The 21,239-nt window shown below is 31.0% G+C and overlaps 1 protein-coding gene across 1 annotated transcript in view; it reads left to right on the top strand.

Annotated features, from left to right (window-relative positions):
- Window positions 1-5,357: 5,357 nt before the first annotated feature.
- LOC114348679 (inactive hydroxysteroid dehydrogenase-like protein 1) overlaps window positions 5,358-21,239 on the top strand; it is a 127,392-nt gene continuing 111,510 nt past the window's right edge. The window contains exon 1 of the mRNA XM_028299196.2: window positions 5,358-5,558. The gene's annotated coding sequence lies outside the window, so the exon portion shown is untranslated. The remainder of the gene's footprint in view (window positions 5,559-21,239) is intronic.

Consider the following 21,239-nt stretch of genomic DNA (forward strand, 5'->3'; position numbering starts at 1 on the left):
TTCTTCTGTAACACCACATTTCAAATGACTGAAGCTTATTTATGTGTTCTTGCTTTAATGTCCAGCTTTCAAGTCCATATTGTAGTATCGAGAACACGTAGCATCTCAAAGCTCTTGCTCTCAGTTCTAAACTAAGGTCTTTGTTGCAGAGAACTGTTTTCATCTTTACAAACGCATTTCTTGCTATTTCTATCCTGGTCCTTATTTCTGTTGTTTGATCATTTTTCTCTGAAATCCAGGTTCCTAGGTATTTGTATTTATCAACCCTTTCTATCGGCACATTTCCCAAATGTATGCTTGTTTGTATGTTTGTTTTCTTAGTTATTATCATGTATTTGGTCTTTTTTATATTCATTTTTAGTCCATATTCTTTACAGAAATTGTTTGTTTTGTTCAGTAGTAGTTGGAGTTGTTCAGCAGAGCTTGCTATAATCACGGTGTCATCTGCATATCTTATGTTGTTAATAGATCTTCCGTTAAATATTATTCCTTCACTTTGAGATAGCAATTTTATTATTAAAAGCAAATATAATTCTATATATGAAAGGACTACAAATACTACGAAAAAAGGGGATGTTAAGCTTTGTTGAAGAATTTTTCAATTCACTGTTATTTTTTTATAATGTCCTTTGATAATTTGAGTTTTTACAACACCATATTTTTAGGTCAACTTTTGTAATCTTAAACCGTACTTATAAATAGTGACAGACTTCCTCTTTTATGACATTTTATGACCACCACACCGACCCTAATTATTTAATCCCTTTTTAGGTAGGTACAATAGGTATTAAATATAGTACTGGGAATTTCTATCAACAAATTGACAAAAATATTTGGCCGACATTAACAGGTAAATTTCTATAAAATGTGCTTTAAAAATATGTGACTATTTGGCCGCGTCCGTATTATAAAGGTGGCCGCAAATACCAGATAATAAATAAGGAAATCTACATATAATTTGTTTGGTGAATTTTGAAATTGGCCGTTAGTACAGGTGGCCGATTTTGACAGGTGGCTGGTAACACAGGTTTTACTGTATTAATAAATATGATAGGGCCAAGAATAGAGAAGAAAGATCAAACATGAGATCATAGTTCCAGAAGTATGCCAAGTTCCACAACTCTGGACGTAAATGTACTTGTAATCTTAAACCGTACTTATAAATAGTGACAAACTTCCTCTTTTATGACATTTTATGACCACCACACCGACCCTAATTATTTAATCCCTCTTTAGGTAGGTACAATAGGTATTAAATATAGTACTGGGAATTTCTATCAACAAGTTAACAAAAATATTTGGCCAACATTAACAGGTAAATTTCTATAAAATGTGCTTTAAAAATATGTGATTATTTGGCCGCGTCCGTATTATAAAGGTGGCCGTAAATACCAGATAATAAATAAGGGAATCTACATATAATTTGTTTGGTGAATTTTGAAATTGGCCGTTAGTACAGGTGGCCGATTTTGACAGGTGGCTGGTAAAACAGGTTTTACTGTATATTTCTTACTTATAATTAGTGAGCGGATTTTATGCTAAATGCATATTGAATGCATATTTCGCATATTTGGCAACTTTACTAAATTTTGCATATTTTTAAAGAAACATGCATATTTTGTGCCTATTTAAAAACATTTAAGTCCAAAAAAAATTTTTATTTTTTTAATTCGACACAAAATATTTCCCCGCACAGGCTGCCCTATCTATTAATTCGAGAACTACCCGAAGAGAGACGGCTCATTCACTGCCTTTTCATTTTTTCTTAGAAAATACCCGATCTTTACACAAAGTACTTATAGCGCTTATAGTACGCCGTTATAACATGATTGTAGGATGTTAAAATGATGAAGGATGGTTTACCCGGAAATCCGAATTTTATTTACTTTTATTATATTTAGTGCAATTTGTATCCCAATTTAATAGCTATAATTCTGGTGATTCTTTTAAATCCCCTATTGTTAAGAGAATTTACACCTTTAACCATAGTTTTACGATTTTCTAACGGAAATTGAAATATTTATGCTTTAGATCAGATCCCGTTTTAAACGGCTTTAAAACTTTGGAGGACATAACTCGCGAAATATTTAATGGAAATTTTGAAATTGATTTTGGTGCAGAATTTTTAACAACTTATTTTAAATACGCCCCAATTACTTCTGCTGATGTTGAAAGCAGTGGTGTCATGGCAAAATTAGCAGTGCCGGAAGGCACTTTTACTAACTTTTTGACAAGTAAAATATTACTTGATGTTTTTTTAATACAAGTTACGTCTGCATATTTTAAAATCTATATGCATTTGCTTTAATTCAAAAAAATTTAGATTCTGGAATTGTTGCCTTAACCAGTGCCGGAACGACGTTCCGGTGCGTTCCGGCACCATGACACCACTGGTTGAAAGGAGTTTTTCTAGTTATAAAGATATCTTATCTGATCAAAGAAAATTTTTCCTCTTAAAAAATTTGGAAAAACACATTGTAGTGAATTATAATCGAAGATATAATTGTGATATTGTTGTTTTATTTTAAATGGGTAACTATTGGTATCAGTTTTTGTAAAAAATGTGAATAAATTGCATATATAAAAAATAATGATTTTATTTGAAGGATAATAAATAAGATTGCCCCCCCCCCCTTAAAAGAACCCCCTAGAATAGAATAGAACAGAAAATTTGTGGTTTCTCGATATGCGCATTTTTTGAATTTTTGTGCATATCTTGCGCATAATTCGTAATTTTTTACTGCATATATATGCGCATATTTCATCAAAGTTGATCGCATATAAATCCGCTCCCTACTTATAATATACAATATATAAAGCAAAAATACCAACAATAATGCTCTTTAGAGCAGCCCTCTCGAAAGATGCTAAACACATTACTATTAGCAATATTTTCTTTGTCTATATAGCATAATATCTGCGATTTTCAGATTAAATATTTTTTATAATGGTAAAGTTTTCAATCCTATTAGCAACACTAATAATATTGAAAAATATTAAAAATACTACTAAAAGATTTTTAAATTGAAAACATATTGGTCCATTTCCCTGGTATCACCTCCAAGGCTTCTAAAATTTGCAAGCCAGATGGATGCTGCAGTGAGGACAAAGGGAAGGAATTCTAAAAAGTTGCAATTCACAACCCTTGTCTGCAGCTTGGTAAAGTTCCAACTGAAAATAGACCTATTTACTGTATAGGAGTAATACTAATATAAACTAAAATAAAAATGTATACCATTTTTATTCAGTTGCAATGCGAATGCAAAATATTCATTATTTTCCACTTAGAACAGGGAGCGTAGTCCAGCACTCTCAATCGACGATTTTCGACTCTTATTGGAGTCATCATCGGAGATGCGTAGGCCTGCTGCTCTCTGCAGTGCCGGTTTAACCTAACTTCGGGCCCTGGGCGCTGGAGGTTTAGGCGCCCCATTCATTGCTATTTGTTGTCAGTTTTTTAACAAGAAAACGCATGCATTAACTATAAAGGTTTATTGTAAAATCCATAAAATATTTTTTTTAAACAAGAAAGAAGAATAGCCAACGTAAAAACAATCCCGGGCCGGCGTAGCTCAGGCGGTAGTATGCTTGACACGCTGTGACACCCAGTGCTGGTAGGCCGGGGTTCAAATCTCAGCGTTGGCAGGAGCAACTAGACATTTTTAAAATGTCTATAAGCCTCAGGTCGACTCAGTCTGAATAAAATGAGTACCTTGGGTAACTTGGGTAAAATCAGGGGTAATAATAAGCGGTTGAAGCGTAGCACTGGCCATGTTACCCTCCTTGTATACCGTAGGCCCTAGATATAACAGACTACCCTGCTATAATCCCAAAGGCGCGTCAGCGGTATAAAACTGGAGACTATTATTATAAAAAATATTCCAGAAAATACATTTGAAAACATAAATTAAAAACAGAAAGTTTCACAAAACAACACATAAAATACATACGTAAAATAAATACTAAAAAATACATAAAGACAAAAATTAGATCACTTTTTTTCTTGACATGGCGTTCACAAACTGCTACAATATGCCACAATATTATCGCAATTCAGTTTCTCCAGTTCTTTATTTTCTATATACAATAGTGATAATGCGTCTAGGTTTTCTTCACCCAAATTTGACCTTAAAAATATTTTTATTCTTTTTAAAAGCCGAAAAAGACCGCTCGCCTGACGCATTAGAAATAAGTATCGTCAAATAAATTTTGCAGTTAAAATATTGGGAAAAGTTGCCTTTACATCCTGGCTTCTAAAATTTGCAACCCAGATGGATGCTGCAGTGAAGACAAAGGGAAGGAATTCTAAAAAGTTGCAATTCACAACCCCCGTCTGCAGCTTGGTAAAGTTCCAACGGAAAATGAACCTAGTTACTCTATAGGAGTAATACTAATATAAACTAAAATAAAAATGTATACCATTTTTATTCAGTTGCAATGCGAAGGCAAAACAATCATTATTTTTCACTTAGAACAGGGAGCTCAGTCCAGCCCTCTGAATCGACGATTTTCGACTCTTATTGGAGTCATCATCGGAGAGGCGTAGGCCTGCTGTTCTCTGCTCGAAGTGATCAAACCTTGAAAGTTTATCCCCACATTGCAACTTTAGAATTCCTTCCCTTTGTCTTCACTGCAGCATCCATCTGGCTTGCAAATTTTAGAAGCCTTGGATGTGGTACCAGGGAAATGGACCAATATGTTTTCAATTTAAAAATCTTTTATTAATATTTTTAATATTTTTCAATATTATTAATGTTGCTATTAGGATTGAAAACTTTACATTTCAATTGCCAGATGACGCTAGTCACCTAATCCATACACGTCAGTTGCAATGTGGGGATAAGCTTTCAAGGTTTGATCATTTCGAGCAGAGAGCAGCAGGCCTACGCATCTCCGATGATGACTCCAATAAGAGTCGAAAATCGTCGAATCAGAATGCTGGACTGCGCTCCCTGTTCTAAGTGAAAAAGAATGATTGTTTTGCCTTCGCATTGCAACTAAATAAAAATGGTATACATTTTTATTTTAATTTTTTATAATCTTTCGATATTTATGTTAACACAACAAACCTCATTTTAACATCTACTTGTTGAAAATCTGAACTACTTTCACCTGAAAATATTAATAAGATCAAGGTCACAAAAAATGATACGTCCGGACGACTTATAAGCATATCTTCTTGTGTAGTTCTCTTCAGATGTTGAAGAATTTATGTACATCGGGCATAGAATATTAAGTGCTTTTGATGTTTCTATTTATGTCTTGTTATCTTGTAGTTTATATCTGGAGAAAATAATTCAATAATTTATCTCTATGAAATAAACGTAATTCGTTGATTCGGCTATATATATTGTGGTAGGAGGTCATTCATTGTTTACCGGGGTCAAACATCATCAGAATTGTAAAGTAAGCAGTGGCTTTAGTTTTGTTGTGATTTAGACCTCGTCGAGTTTATCGAGGGATTTTGTTGTGCTGTGATTAGCCGAGTGTGTCCAGTGTTTGCTTGATTGTGGAATTAATTGCTTGAGGAAGATACACCGCGTTTTAACGCAATTCAAGTGAGTAAGCAGTCTTATTGACCTTTAATAATAAATTTCTTCGTTTTAATTAAAATACACACATATTATATTTTAAAGTAACGGAATTAACGCAATAATTAAAAGAAAATAATTAAATAGTTGCAATATTTGGATATAAATATAACTATATAAAAAATAGCCAAATATGATACAAATTGTAGGTGATATTAAATTACAACTAAAGTAGACGTTTTTGAAGTACTCTTAGTCCATCCATAAAATTTTACGAATTTTTCTAAAAAACACATCTTGAATACTTGAATTGTACTTGAGTACTTGCCTAATTTTATTGAGTACTTGAAAAGTACTATTATATTTGATATTTTGTCCATCCATGAAATTTTAAGAATTTTGTTTAAAGTACAAATCTTGGATACTTCCAGCCTCTTGATTGTTACCTCAGCCAAAGTACAAGACTCTGGTCCATAACATAACAAAATAGTTAGGGTACATAGGGCATCGTATTATTGATTTAAATTTTAAACTTAAATTATTTATTTTAAATAACTTAGGACATTTGGATGCTACTATGAAAACTATTATGTCTTTTTTCAATTATTTATTTCATTTCCTGGAAATGGTCCCACTTAACTATCCAGGCCCAGCTAATATTCCCAAACATGTGTATGTTTACATTTAGTCCATGTGGTGAGACCGCTCCCGTCAGAAAAAAATTTCTGATTTGGTTTCTTTGTGGATTCCTATTCAAAAATGTCCCCTTTAAACAAATTTGAAGGGTACCGGGCGGAATTCTTGGGCCGAAATTGTTTAAACAATTTTTTTAAACAAATACAAAACATCATGTTTTTTGCTCTGGAACATATATTTTTAGATTTTTTGGGTCAATCTAAACAAGAAAGGTATCTTATAATTTTTCTCAGAAATTGATAGTTTTGGAGTTATAGGCGATTTAAAATCTGAAAAATGCGAAAATACGCATTTTCGAGGCTTAAAAAGTCATATTTAAATTAGTATTTTTGAGGTTGCCAGATACTTAGATTAAAGACTGAACTGACTGAACATTCAGCTTCAAGATTCTGAAGAGTGATCGCGTCTAACTTTAATTTACACCGTTCTTTTTTTAATTGTTAAATATGCGTGTTTATCCGATTTTTTGCCGGTGCGGCGCGCTCCATTTCAAAAATCTCCTATTTTCATTGGAAAAATATTTTTTCTAGATTATTTGGGACATTCTAAATAAAATAAGTTTCCTGACATTTTTCTCAAAAGTTAATAGTTTTTAAGTTATAAGCGATTGAAAATCCGAAAAATGACAAAAAACGCATTTTCGAATTATAAATCGCTTATAACTTTAAAACTATTAGCTTTTGAGAAAAATGTCAAGAAACTTATTTTATTTATAATGTCACAAAGAATTTATAAAAAATATTTTTCGAAGGAAAATAGGAGATTTTTGAAACGGAGCGCGCCGCACCGACAAAAAAATCGGATAAACACGCATATTTAACAAATAAAAAACAACGGTATAAATTAAAGTTAGACGCGATCACTCTTCAGAATCTGGAAGCTGAATATTTAGTCTTCAATTTAAGTATCTGGCATCTTCAAAAATAGTAATTTGAATATGAGTTTTTAAGTCTCGATAATGCGTATTTTCGCATATTTTAGATTTTAAATCGCCTATAACTCGAAAACTATCAATTTTTGAGAAAATTTACAAGATACCTTTCTTGTTCAGAATCACCGACAAAACTTAAAAATATATAAAAAACTCTAACAAGAAGTAAAACCACTTCTATGTAAATTGGTATATTTATTAAAACTTATAAAGTCACTTTATAGTCAAAGTTGGCCTAAGATGGTTGATTGAGGTTTTGGTAGGGTTTCACCATGTTCCCATAGGCGATATCCGTTAACATCGGCGTTTAGCCTGTTTAATATTATTTTTAAATAATGTAAATTGAATTTTAAATTCAACCATTGTTTGGTTCTGGGGCTATTTAGCAAGTATGCACATTCACTGATGATGGACCTATAGGTCTGAAAACGTTCTGAATTGGACATATTTTATTCAATCCATTCGGATTTTTTAAGTTTTAATAAATATACCAATTTACATAGAAGTGGTTTTACTTCTTGTTAGAGTTTTTAACTATATGGTATACAGCCAACCTAGGGAACTTCCCTTTTAGTTTAAAAATATATGTTCCTGAGCAAAAAAACGTGACCTTTTGTATTTGTTAAAAAAATTGTTTAAACAATTTCTGCCCAAGAATTCCGCCTGGCACCCTTCAGATTTGTTTAACCCGGCACCTGCCACGTGGCTTTGCAAAGCATCAACTGACACGTGGGCTGCTCACAGCACCCCTTAAAAATTTTCTGTGATCTACTTATTTATAAACAAAATAATGTGTTGAGTTACACAAGAATATAAAAAAAACATGTTTTATTAACTTATTAGCTACTAATATATTATATAAGTTAAAAAATAAAATTAAAAAGGTGTTATAAGCAAATTAGCAAGTACCAACCCATAATAAATGAAGTGATGTAAAATATCTAAGAAAATTAAAATTTATTGAGTATAGAGGATATACTAATAATTTAGATCAGTTATTACAATAAAAAAATGTAAATCTGACCTGTTTTTCAAAAACATAAAAAAATTTTACTGCCAGATGATAACACCCCAATTCGAATTTAGAGCTACAATTTCAGAATGACACTAAATAACCACTTCAAACACAAACAGATCTATGCTATATAATATTATTGAAAGCTACTATGACGCACAGGACGGTTAACAAATTTGAAATACCAAATATTTGATGAAAATGTGTTATGGGGTGCTGGTAGCACCCCACGTGGCAGGTGCCGGGTTAAAGGGGACAGTTTTGAATAGGAATCAACAAAGAAACCGAATCTGAAATTTTTCCAGACGGGAGCGGTCTCACCACACATGGACTAACTCATCCTGTCGTTTTCGGTTTTCTGATTGATGGTACACTGCACTTCTCGCATTCTTGCTTTGTATCGTGAGTTTTTTATTTTTGGTCACATTTCTTACTAATTTTAGCTACTTTGTTCAGTAAGAGCTATAATGCTTAATCATTATCGCCAAAAATTACGGTGTCATCAACATATCTGAAATTGTTTGCTTGTATTCCTGCTTCCGTGTATTGTGAGATTTCTTGGAATATTACTTCTAACCACATGTCTATATTAAAGGAGATATACATCATTATGGAATACCTCGCAGAATTTTCATTTGCTCTGCTATTGTTCGTCCGCTATAACTTTCCCCATGCGTCACGATTCATTTTCAAACAAATTAAGTCAAAACATAAAGTGAAACGAACGTCGATATGTATACAGGGTGGTTCATCTTATTCGCCTCGGTCTCTGTACGGAAAACCACTTGATATTTTAAAAAAATTCCTTCACAGAAATATACACGGCCTTTAATACTACAATCTAAAAATTATGTGAATTATACAGGGTGCTCCAAGAAAGAGTGGTATATCAAAGTTATATTTTTTCTTATGGAATGCCCTATATCTGATGACATTACTGAATTAACCTTAAAAAATAAGCTATACTTTCATAAGAGTTTCCTATACCTAAATACAGGGTGTTTTGATTTATTTAGATTTTTATAAAAATGTAAGGTTTTAGAAAAAAATAAATATTTACGAATCTAAGAAGCAGTAACAAATTATTTCTTGGATATTAATAACAGACTATTTAGCATACTTAAACAGATGCTTATTGCAACAAAATTTCTTACAGGGTGGTCAAAATATGAGATGGTTCTATTAACAAATTCAAGCTGTAATAACTTACTTATTTTAAATGGAATAACCTGTATCTTACTAGTCTATCGCGTAGAAAATTTACTTAGCTTTCAATTTGTATTAGGGTTTCCTATACCTATTTTTTACAGGGTGGTCAAAATATTAGATTGTTCTATTAACAAATTCAAGCTGTAATAACTTACTTATTTTAAATGGAACACCCTGTATCTTACTAGTCTATTGAGTATAAAATTTACTTAGATTTCAATTCTTATTAGGGTTTCCTGTACCTATCTCCCTTCATTTTTTAAATATTTAAAGATTTCCTAATTTGTAAGCTTTAAAAATCAGAATTAAATACCTATGTCGTGGTTATGTACAACACATTATCAACACCGCCAATATACTTAAATATCTTAGTCAAGATAGTTTCATTAATAAAATTCACATTATTATCATTTAATCACACAGAGTGTTCTTATTTTAAATGACATACTCGATATTCTATTCTTTATAATGGAACATATTTAAAATCTCTACAATTCCATGTAAATATTCTCAATGCACATGTTATTCTGTAAATATAAATTCCATGTTATTCTGTAAATACCCATTTTTACATATTTTTGTACAATAGGCTCGTTTTCGTCAAAGTAGCCATTGCATTTTATTGTTTGTAATTGCGATTCAAAGATTCAAACAAAAAGTGGTGTTCTTAAATTTACTTAATAACCGTTGGGTTAAGATATGGAAAATATTTATACGGAATGAAATATAATTTAAATATCTTCCAGAATACGGCATCTAATATAGGGTATGCAGTTTAATATAAACATATTATTTAATGTCACATGTAGGCCAAACTCAACTAAAATAATACAGCACTCTGTGTGATTACATGATAACAATGAAAATTTTATTAATGATAGTATCTTTTCTAAGTATATTGTCGGTGTTAGTGATGTGTTGTACATAAACACGACATAGGTGTACTTAATTCTAATTTTTAAAGCTTACAAATTAGGAAATCTTTAAATATTTAAAAAATGAAGGGAGATAGGTATAGGAAACCCTAATAAGAATTGAAAGCTAAGTAAATTTTCTACGCGATAGACTAGTAAGATACAGTGTGTTCCATTTAAAATAAGTAAGTTATTACAGCTTGAATTTGTTAATAGAACAATCTAATATTTTGACCACCCTGTAAAAAGATAGGTATAGGAAACCCTAATACAAATTGAAAGCTAATTAAATTTTCTACGCGATAGACGAGTAAGATAGAGGGTGTTCTATTTAAAATAAGTAAGTTATTACAGCTTGAATTTGTTAATAGAACAATCTCATATTTTGACCACCCTGTAAAAAAATTTGTTGCAATAAGCATCTGTTTAAGTATGCTAAATAGTATGTTATTAAGATCCAAGAAAGAATTTGTTACTGCTGTTTAGATTCGTAGATATTTATTTTTTTCTAAAACCTTACATTTTTATAAAAATCGAAATAAATCAAAACACCCTGTATTTAGGTATAGGGAACCCTTATGAAAGTTAAGTTAATTTTTAAGGTCAATTTAATAATGTCATCAGATATAGGGCATTCCATAAGAAAAAATAAAACTTTGATATACCACTCTTTTTTGGAACACCCTGTATAATTCACAGTATTTTTAGGTTGTAGTATTAAAGGCCCTGTATATTTCTGTGAAGAAATTTTTTTAAAATATTAAGTCGTTTTCCATACAGAGACCGAGGCGAATAAGATGAAGCACCCTGTATACATTTTGTATACTGTATACTATATACTACACACGTCGATATGTATATACATTTTGTATACTGTATACTATATACTATATACTACACACATCGGCGTACGTTTCACTTTATGTTTTGACTTAATTTGTTTGAAAATGAATCGTGACGCATGGGAAAAGCTATAGCGGACGAACTATATCTCGTTTACTTTAACAAAAGCTAATTGATTCCAATAACCCTTTCTGATTATACGTTGCAGGACTTGCATCATTTTATCGTACTGAATTTTGTCGAATACCTAGACAGGCATGTATTAGGATACAGTATATATTTCTACATATTTGGATTCGCACTTGTAAGCTGAATAGGACATCTCTTGTTCCCAGAACTTTCATAAAACCAAATTGTGGAACTTGTCATCCGGACAAGTTTATAATTGTGAAAACTAACAGGTGGTTTTTAAGTTTATTCCATAGCAAACTGTATTACAATGAAAAATGTTTGTCGGTAGACCATTTCAAATGACAGGGATTATAGTGGTGGTAAATAGCAGTCTGATTTTTGCACGAGAGTTTAACTCTCGTAAAGCGGTGCTTAGATTCTTACGTAAACAACGGTGCGGGGTGAATTTGCACCCCATCTGTATATCCATTTTTTATATGTGAACGTCGGGGAAATTAATTTTAAACATACTTAGGACTTATTTATTATTATATGAAACATAATTTTACAAAAAAAGTACTCATTTCTTCTTAAAAAAATTATTATCGTTGCAAGACAAACACATGAAATTTTTCACAGAATGAGCCACACATAGTTTTTACCCACAATACAGTTATGCCGGGACTTTCGGTCTCTTTTTCTCTGTCATAAGTAACACCTACCTTGTCCCATAGCTCTGTTAGCTCCAGGTGGAATATAAGAAACGTATAATTCACAATATGAAATTTTCATCATTTGCACCCTATAGACATTTTTTTTAAAAGCACGTAAACGAAAAGAATTTTAATTGCTGTAATTGATGGAATAAGTTTAGAATTGAATTTAATACGAATAAAAATATAGACAAAAATAAAAAAAAAATTATCAAAAAAGATAGGTAAGAAAAACGATGTCTGGGGTGCACCTGCACCCCGTACCGCCTTACGAGGGTTAATGAAAGGCTAACAAATCAATTGAATGTTCTGTCCGACAAAATACATGGGACGTTTTCGTAGTCTAACGTTCAAAACTTGTAACCTGTTCCACAATTAAAACTTCACCTGTTCCAGTGTTCTCGTACATCAAAGTTTGTCCGGCTAGACACCGTTAAGCTATTAACAAATTTTCAGCTTGCTGTTAACAAACTTTTTTTTGGTACGCGAGATCCAGGCCTATAAGGAATATGATTGCTGCTTCCACTTCCTCGACGAAGATGTTCGGACCTGTTATGCTGTTTACTATTTGTTGTTCTGCTCTTATATCTGAGAAAAATATTTTTGATATTTTTCTGTTATTGCAATTTGTTCGCTACCTACAAATAATATTTCCATTTGGTCATACAGTGGAACGCTGATAAGTCGGCCTCCGATGACCTGGAAGTCCGGCTAATCCGGACCGATTTTCATCAGACAAAACAAACATTGTTTTCTCTTAAATAGGCAGGATTGTTGATTGTTTCAGAGTTATGACTGCATAGCTTCACTAAGGACGCATAGGTGTTGAAATAGCTATATGGAGATGGTGGTCCAACTCTGAATCAAATTAAAACAAAACCTACCTTTATCTATTTTTTCACTTTGAGTTTTTTACCAAGAAATAAACAATACTGAATGTATACAACTGTACGTGATTTAGATGTACTGTGCATATGTATTTCATATTTTTGCAATTATAATGTGTATTGGTTTATATGTATTTTATTAACTTTTACATTATTCTCCGGATTTTCTAACCCGGATTTTCGATAACCCGGATCGGCAGCGGTCTCAATTAATCCGACTTATCGAGGTTCCACTGTGTTTGATTTTTCCTATTGATTTCGAATTTTCATATTGACTATTATTTATTTATTTACGGTATTTACTTATTGTTGTCCATATTCGATTCTATTTCATGAAAATCGTTGTCATGTTTGTCATATTTTAAATAAAATATTTTTTTATTTAGCTTAAATGCCTTATGCATACAAGTAAGGCCGTTAACATGGTACAATCAGGTTATAATATAATGTGTAGTGTGTGTGTTGAGTAAATGTTTTGTTACTTAGTAAAGTCGACTTCATGGTCTATACAGCTAATAGTTCTGTATTATTAGATACCATAAATCGCATTTTAAACCTATTGAAAATCAAATATATTTTATTATGCATACCACTTCAAGAAAATTATTTCATATTTACTCATATTTGCACTATTGCTTCAACTGTAAATTATTATTAAATGTGGTTGGGAAAGTATATCAAATAAATATTTATAAATGTCGCCTGTCTATCTAGATTCTAGAAAATATTTGTTTTATTATGACACCTTTAATAAATGGACTGTATTTAAATGAAAATCGATTTGATTCGATATATAGATATTAAATATTAAATATTTCGATATTATTGAGAAATTAAAAATATATTTCATAAGTATTTCAAAATATTTTAATATTTCATTTCAACATGTTTCAAATGGTTTACCTAAAATGTAGTACACTTTCTATCACATATCTAGTAGGATACTTAAGAATATCAAAGTTTGATGTCAAGCTTTTTTTTATTTATGCCTTAAATTCAAATGGTCATTGACATAGTACAATTTAAAGTTTTACATTTTATCTAGTAGGTACATTTATGGAATATAATTAGTATGGTATAACTAGACCCAAACCCAGACCCAGACATCCAAAGTGAAAGTTATTCTCCAACACCAAATTGTTCTATATGGTCCACATAATGTTCAGAAAAGTCACACCATTTTGAGCGTCGGATTTGGGGGGGGGGAGAGGGGGAAGGAATCGGTAAATTCGTAGTTTTTTACGTTGTTCGTAAATATTTTTAAAACTATACGATTTAGCATAAAAAACCTTCTATATAAAAATGTTCTACATTAAATTTGAAATAAAAAAGGCTCTATGCATAATCCTTCTAAAATGAACGGTTTCAAAGTTACTGAGGTAGTATAGTATAATTGGTCAAAAAAAAGGCCTAACCTAAAAATCCAAAGTAAAAGTTTTCCTCTAACACCAAATTGTTCTATATGGCGGAACATCAACAAATAATATTTGATTGTATAATCTCTTTTGATTATGAATCCCACTTAACTGTTGTCTTATTTCATAACTAATATTTTAAGAGAACCTTGACCAATATGTCTAGATATAAAAGATACGATTTGATTGAAAAAAATATTAAGCGGTGTAATTAAGTTCGATGGCTTATTTGAGTGTTTCAAGGTAATTTTGAAATAGTTTGTAATAAATAAGAAAACATACAGTAGGTATTATGTGTGATGATCAGTCTCATAATATTTAAATGATATGGTCTTAAAAATATTCTATGGTCAACATTCCTAAAGATATTTAAAAGTATAATATTTTAACAGAAATATGTATATCTCCTTCTTTCACTCGTTCATCTTCATAAGAAATTCTGCTTGTTCATTAGCGGATTAATAACGCTATGGAAGGTTGTCACTTCATCTTTGGGCGGTCGGCCAATATTTCTACAGATTGGTGACTTATCTTATTGGGAAAATGGATTGGGAACAAATCAACAAAATTCTGCGAAGAACTTATCAATGGACAATAATTGTAATAAATAAACTTAAATAAGAAATAAAAAATTATATCGAAAATAAAAATTGTATCTAAATAGATTTTTATTATCAACTGCGACATTTCTTGAATTATTGATGGCCACATTTATATCACAAATTATATGGACTGGAATATGGTTCGGCTGTATTTTCGTTTTGCAACGAAATTGAAAATGGTTATTCATTTTTAAAAAAATAATAATTCATCTCTTTTAAGTTTGTTCATTTCAAAACCGTTTAGAAGAACACAATTATTATTATATCATATCAATCATAATTATGATTGTTTACTCTATATTTATATTTCCGAATTAACTCTAGACCAGGGCGGATCTGTTTTGAGGTGCCTGTGCGAGGTGGCATTCGGATTTTTGCAGATAAAGTTACGTAACAACTTCAATAACTATAATTGACTTACGCTCCTTCTCAAATGTGCCCGGGACATTAATAAAAAATTAAAATTGATTAATAAAAAAATTAAACTATCTAAAAATTTCGAAAAACATCGAATGTTTTCTACTTTCTGTGCTTATAACTTTAAAACGATTCATTTTGAAACAAAGTCGTAAGAAAATAAAATATAAATATTTAAATTTTCTATAATATCTCACTGGTTAAAAATGTCTTAAATTATTAACCCTTCTCCAAAATAGCAATAAATACAAAATAAGGGAGCAAAATAATTCTGATTTTGTTCAATGTTTTTCAACCACTTTGGTTGCACCTAGAATCTTCGTAATTCGCATAAAAAAATCTTATAACCTAGGTTAACTGTCCACAAAATTTCGTTAAAATCGACAGAATCGATTTTGCATAATTATTTTGCAATATATTTTTTTTCAGTTTAAATTTTTTAAAAACTTTCTGAACAAAAAATATACAGGCGCTCTACCTATCTAGTACACCTTACAGAATTAAAATAGGATTATTTAAGAAACCTCAGCAGTGTTGTAAAATTATAAACAAATTAGTGCTGTCGCCAGGAAGGAGGGGGTCCAACGGCCTCCTTTATTTAGATGGACTTACCCAAGTTTTACTTGTTTTGACCCGTAAAACACGAATTTTTTGGGTAACAGTTGATCCGGATGTCGATTTTCTTGGGTAATTCTAAGCAAGAAATGTTCACAAGTTTTTTCGTAGGATGCATAGTTTTCGAGATAAACGCGGTTGAACTTTCAAAAAATCGAAAAATTGCAATTCTTGAATCTGAACAACTTTTGAATAAAAAATAAAATAGCAATTGTGCTTACACCATTTGAAAGTTTAAGTCAAATTATACCGGTTTTGAATATCTGCATTGTTAAGAATTAATTTTTTTATTGGTAAACAAGGCTATTTGTTTATAAGCCAAATAATTTATAATTTTAAAACATTGCTGGGGCCGCTTAAATAATCCGCTTTTAATTCGTTAATGTGTATTGATAGGTAGAGCGCCCCTTTATATGTAAAAAATAAGACAACTTATAAATGGTCTACTTTTTGTTCAGAAAGTTTTTAAAAATTTGAACTTTTTTAAAAAAATTTAGATTGCATAGTTATTATGCAAAATCCATTAGGTGGCTTTTAATGGAATTTGGTAGACGGTATAAGTATGTTATAAGAATTTTTTAAGCGAATTTCTAAGGTTCCAAGTGCCACCAAAGTGGTTAGAAACCATGGCATAACAACACGCTTATTTTGCCCTCTTATTTTGTATTTACTGCTACATATATTGCAGAAAGGGTAATACATTAAGACATTTCTAACCAGTCGTATGTCATACAAAATTCAATTATCTTTATTTTATTTTTTTACGACTTAGTTACAAAACAAATCGTTTTAAATTTATAAGCAAAGAAAGTAAAAAAAAATCGAAGTTTTTCGAAATTTTTAAATATTCAATATTTTTATTAATCTTCCGGGCATATTTGAGAAGGAGCATATGTCTATTATTATTAGAGAGTTATTGCCAACGTCTTTTAAGTCGACCTGTAATAAAAGATCCTTTATTTTGACATATAAGCATGCGCAGTATTGCGTCTTTTATTTTTGTCTTTTAATAAAATACAGGCCGCCTGTATTTAAGGAAAATTAGAGGACACCTTTATTTTAATAAAAGTTCCTTTATTTTGACATAACGTGTCAAAAATGTGAAGAAAGGTCTAACTTCACTTGTATTTTGAATTTATCTTGTCGCTTCTTTGGATTGATAATTTATGTATTGTGGGATTGATATTTGATTAAACTTCCATCATTAAAGTTGTATGTTGGGTTTTATTTATTAAAAACAACTCTAAGTAATATTCTGAGATATAGATTATTGATGTTTTGACCCAAACGAATATAGAAAAGAACATTTTATTGAAGCTTGAGTTATTACAAGAAGTTGTAAAAAGGAATATTATGTAAATAATTTTAAATTGTTACTAATTACAATGATCAGACTTAAAATATCAGTAACTCATTTATTAAACTCAATATATTTTACATTTTTCTATAGAAATAAATATTTGTTGAAGATATAAGAGATTGAAGATATAAGATCAATAAATTTTAATGAAAGTTAGGATTTGTTAAAATTCTAGATTCAAAATAGAGTTCTATTCAACAGATATATAACAACAGGTTAACAAAATAAAACAAAGGTTCAAGTATTTATTTTTGAAAATTTAATCTTTTATAGATTAGAATCTATAAAGTTTTTAATCAAAAGTATTAATACACTTTCATTTTCATGCCATCTTCTTCTTTTGGTTCTTATCCGTTTCGAATGTTGGAAATCATATAGCAATCGTAACCTTGCTAGCTGCGATTCGAAACAGTTCCATTGATATTCTCCCTCTACCAGGTCTTCGCTTACCTTTGACTGTACCTTGCAATATGTACTGCAGCAGGGAGTAACAGTGCTGATTTATCATATGTGTCCCAGATACTGCAGTTTTATGCGTTTAATGGTAAACACAATCTCCAATTCCTTCTTCATTCCTCCTTGTTCGTAATCCATTTCATGCCATCAGTATTTGTTTATTTAAACATTGCCAAAAAAATTAATAAAAACCAGCATAAAGCTTAATTCTTCTATTATCTTTTTGTATATCGGGAAGTTTATCTGACAGATTAGAGGTCTTTTCATTTTCAGATAACTAATTATTGGGAAGTTTATATAACAGTATCCTTAGTATCTGTCTTTTCAGCTCCGGATAACTAGTTAACGGGAAGTTTTTCTCTGTCAGATATCTATTAGTATCTAATCTGTCAGATAAACTTCCTGATAACTAGTTATCCAGAGGTGAAAAGAAAGAAAGAGAGGGCCATAATGGATAAAAGATCAAACGCCAGTAGCATGTATGTATATATTTATAAATTTATTATTTAAAACCTGCTAATGATCATAGAATACTTAAAATCAGTCACCAATATAATATTTATATTTATTTATAAATTTATTAACAAACTGCAGTCCAATAAAAATAAAATTAGTTTAAGCGCTAGCTTTAAATGTCGAACAATAATTTTAAACAAACACACACACAATTTAGTCGCATTAGATTAGCTCCTGGTTGAAAATGTACTGCCACAGCTTCCATATCAATATCAACAGCACACTCATTTGCCAGTATTTCAATGTCTTCTCTATTATGTACTACTGCAATATGTAAAACTGAACAAGCTGATATTATTCTTTGAATAAAAGGTAACTTGCATCTCATTACATATGGTAAAATGGGAAATCTCTTCACAATACCAAATGTTCTTTCAATAACAATTCTTGAAGGGATTTGTGATGGATTATAAAAACACAACTTCTGTCTGAAAATTCTGGAATGGTGTCATTCGGTAGTTGTAGTTGAGAAATGGATATCCACTATGCCCTAATAATATATTCTCCAGAAATTCCCCATTACATATACCCATAATGCAAAAGTATTTAAAAACTCCTAAAATAGTATTTACAATTTATTGCACTTCCATATTATTGAACGATAAGTATTATGGGATATATTATGTTGTTCTCTAAACATCTTTAAATGACAAAATAATTAAATTTAACGTTTTACTCTTCAATTATCTTATTTTAATTTATATCGACAAATGGAATTTTATAGGTTATTTTTATATTTACAAAAATATTTCATGTCATTTGTCAAAATAAAAGATTCTTTAACTGCGTTTGCAATACCACTCTTTTAGACCCGTCCTGTATTTGTCCTTTATTAAAGTATCCTGTAATAAAGGATCCTTTATTTGCCGGTGGCAATAACTCTCTATTATTTAAATTGTTATCTAACTTTATCTGCAAAAATCCGAATGCCACCTCTCACATCCAAAAATAAACGTTTTTTAACAGATCAACCCTGGTCTACCTGTATATGTACAGCCTTCGTAACACTGAATGACTGAATTTAATAGTTGTTACTGAAACTACTACTAAAGGACAGTTTAAAAATTCATATAAATAAAGAAATAATAAGCCTTATATTGCAATGCAGCGCACAATCTAGTAGATGTCGTAAACCTTTTATTTAAGTCATTAAAATCCAAATTAGTGTTGGCAATTTTAAAGTAAACATTCAAATATAATAACACCTTTAGTGAAAGTTTACGAGCGTTACATGGAGCATTATCTCAACAATAAAACGCTTAATTACTTAAATTTCAAGTTTAAGAAATAGATAGGTATGCGCCTGTTTTTAATAATATTGCATAATATATTAAAAGCTGTATTTATTAACAGAGAACGTTAGTTCTCGCCAGTGGCGCGCACACACACTCCCCTACACGCGACACTATATATACACGAAATTTTAGATTTTCTAAATCTGACTGAATTATAAATTGGGCCAACTCCCATCTTAAAGTTCGGAAAAAGACTCACCCATTCATATGTCAACGATCCATTTTGTTCCAAGGGTGTGGATTTTACGGCCCTTCCTATTTAGGGTCTGTTTTTCGTTCTCGTCCCCAAAACTCCCAAAAACTTCAAAAATTTAAGTCCGACCTTCTATAGTACTGATCATTACCTTTCCAACGCATGTCTAATTTTAAAAATCGGTTTTACCATTCAAAAGTTACCGAGATCAGATATATGACTCAATTTCTATTTAAAAAAGGGAAAATGTTTGTGGATATGTATGTATGTGGAAAAGTTAAACCGATCTGAATTTTTTAAGAGGGAGTCAGGACTGATTCAGAACCGGTGTAGTTTGTGACTTTTGACCACCCATAAGCCAGCTATAAGACTTGGTAAATACAAAACGGCATATTTTTTGGGGGTATATATCTTCGGTTCAAGAAGAAACAAGAGAACAACAAATACACCAAATCAATAGTGTAGAATCAAGCTTTCAAATGGTGTTCAAGCCGTCAGGATCAGACATACACACGGCTCAATATAGCCGAAAAACTGAAAAACTAAACTTTGAAAATTTTGGTTTTTCGACAATTACTCAAAATTTCAACTTACGAATTGCGCCAATAACTGAGCATTTGTAGAAGAACTCTAGACGAATCTAACAGTGTATACCTCATATCCGCGAAAATTCGAATTTTTAAGTTATAGCCTTCATAAATATGACCAAATCTATTTTCTATCGGAAAAACGGTTTTTCAAGCTCAATAATTCGTGTAATACCTTCAGTTATCATACTTGACCTTAGATGCATCAGATACTTATTGTCAATACGTTTCAAACTCATGTTTAGTGATCAAAATCGGTTAAGCTGCTTAGAAGTTATTAGGCTACAAAAGTATAATCCAATTAACGATTATCTCCTAAATGGTTTATGTAGTTTTAGTGGATATTACGTGGCGCGAAAATGTATTTTCATTTTTATGCAAAACAATATTCTAGTTTTATTTTAAAAAAATTTTCCATAATATTTGCTAAGTTTGAAGTAAACGCGCCACAAAAGAGTTTCAAAATTTAAACTGTATCAAATTTACTCTTTTGTGGCGCGTTTTACTTCGAATTTAGCAAATATTATGGAAAAATCTTTTAAAATAAAACTAGAATTTTGTTTTGCATCAAAATGAAAATACATTTTCGCGCCACGTAATATTTATATCAGATCTTTTGTAGCTGGAATATTGTATGCGCTACTTTAAACCGCATTTAGCGGTTTTTTATTCTTGTAAAAATTTTACTCGGGGTTTGACCTTATATTTTAAGTTTTTTTTGCACCACTTTTTTCTACATCATTCAATCTTCGCTTGTCCACTGCTGGATATAAATCTCCCTAAGAATTTTACTAGTTTTTTGTTCTTTTGTGCGTTGAATCACAAAAATATTTGCAGTTAACTGGTAATACTGTTCGACAAATTTTTGAGTGTACCCCAGTTGCCGGACGCACCAAAGTTTAGAAGCTTCTACATTTACGAAACGCCCCTTCC

Source organism: Diabrotica virgifera, chromosome 7 (assembly GCF_917563875.1).
Source record: "Diabrotica virgifera virgifera chromosome 7, PGI_DIABVI_V3a".
Lineage (NCBI taxonomy): Eukaryota > Metazoa > Arthropoda > Insecta > Coleoptera > Chrysomelidae > Diabrotica > Diabrotica virgifera.